Source organism: Schistocerca gregaria, unplaced genomic scaffold (assembly GCF_023897955.1).
Source record: "Schistocerca gregaria isolate iqSchGreg1 unplaced genomic scaffold, iqSchGreg1.2 ptg000178l, whole genome shotgun sequence".
NCBI classification, from domain to species: Eukaryota; Metazoa; Arthropoda; class Insecta; order Orthoptera; family Acrididae; genus Schistocerca; species Schistocerca gregaria.
Genome location: NW_026061728.1, coordinates 8,690,417 through 8,692,283, shown reverse-complemented (window position 1 = coordinate 8,692,283; position 1,867 = coordinate 8,690,417). Strand labels below are relative to the sequence as shown.

Here is a 1,867-nt window from a genome sequence, read left to right as displayed (position 1 = left end):
AAAGCCGAACGAGTTACTTTCCGACGTTGTTTTAGATGTGCAAATGCCAGTCAAAACACGCGGTGTCGGTACTCTGCCGACCATTTCGCCAGTTAACACCGGTGTTGTTGTGTGTGTTTCAAGCTCAAGAGCATCTCCAAGCAAAAAATGGTCAACAGCAACATTCAGACGGTTTTGTACTGCTCAATTGCTACATTAAAACGGAATGTTTCTTTTTCAGAACTGGAAAAAAACGAGCGTGACAGCATTCGAACCTGTAATCTTCAGATCCGAACTCCGACGCCTTATCCATTAGGCCACACGGTCGCTGACAACCAGTTATAACATGTATACGACTCATCTCGAAACGCTCACACCCCTGAGGATTTGTGTTTTCGTACTACACAGCCGCTGCCCCTTGCTCTTTCCCACCCATTCGTTACATTCAACCTCTTACGAGACCGACCAAATATAGACTGAGAAACAAGACCACACACACGGTGTGCTTTCGGAATCGAAGGCAGGGCGTCCCTCGCCGCATTTGCTACGATGGCCATTTGCTACTTCTGCAGAAGGGGCGGCGGCGGCGGCGGCGACGACAGGCTCTGAGATATGTGAGAAATACACCTATAAAATGTAATTCAAACTGCCTCGTCCCACCTTATGCTGCACCGCTTTGGCAAATGCTTTATCTGCGCCATTCGCCTTAATCACATCTGAGAGTAACACTTAAAAAAACGCCTGTCGCTAATTGTTCGTCATCACAGATACTGTTTGCTATACGGCCACGACGCGCAACTGATTTCCAAATTTAATGTTTCTCCTGTGAGGATGGAACTTACGACCCCTGGTTTATTAGACCAGTGCTCTACCACTGAGCTAAAGAGGCGCGGCCTAGCGGTACTCTTGGGTACTTCGTCCTTACGGTCGTCTGCATCATCAGACTTCAGCTGACAATACTATATATTACCGACTAATATTTGCAGCTATGGCGACCCATTACTGCTTGGCTACACATCTGACACGTAACCGATGTGCTCTGCAAATAACAACACTTGCATTTCAGAACATGTCTTTCACACATGTCTACAAAATCACCTTCCCCTTCAAATACAGTTTCATTGCGACTGACAGAGACGTAGGCAAAGTTTAAAGTTGCTATTTTCATTACATCTCGTTAATCAGAAAAACGGTAATTTAGATCTGCAGCGGAACAAAATTCCGTTCCGCCCAGCGTGTGGCTCGAACCCACGACCCAGGAAATAAGAGTCTGACGCTCTACCGACTGAGCTAGCATGCTACCTCAATGAAAACGTCCCGGGTAGCACGTCACACAGTACTCGTTTGGGTTGGGTGGTCCCATACAGTATCTCTCCATGCTGCCTAATGTTTTCCTAACGTCACACTCGTCACGTACTTCACTTTTATGTTAATCATTTCTGGGAGGTAAAGAAATTGCATGACAACATGCAGAGCTAGTGGCGTCACAATTAACACACATACTGCATCATCAGACTTCAGCTGACAATACTATATATTACCGACTAATATTTGCAGCTATGGCGACCCATTACTGCTTGGCTACACATCTGACACGTAACCGATGTGCTCTCCAAATAACAACACTTGCATTTCAGAACATGTCTTTCACACATGTCTACAAAATCACCTTCGCCTGCAAATACAGTTTCCTTGCGACTGACAGAGACGTAGGCAAAGTTTAAAGTTGCTATTTTCATTACATCTCGTGAATCAGAAAAACGGTACTTTACATCTGCAGCGGAACAAAACTCCGTCCCGCCCAGCGTATGGCTCGAACCCACGACCCCGGGAATAAGAGTCTGACGCTCTACTGACTGATCTAGCCTGCTACCTCAATGAATACCTC

General features: G+C 46.1%; 1 non-coding gene across 1 annotated transcript; it reads right to left on the bottom strand.

The window, feature by feature from the left end:
- Positions 1-794: 794 nt before the first annotated feature.
- On the bottom strand, positions 795-868 carry Trnai-aau (transfer RNA isoleucine (anticodon AAU)). The gene has a single exon. It is a non-coding gene; the product is annotated as a tRNA-Ile (tRNA).
- Positions 869-1,867: the final 999 nt, after the last annotated feature.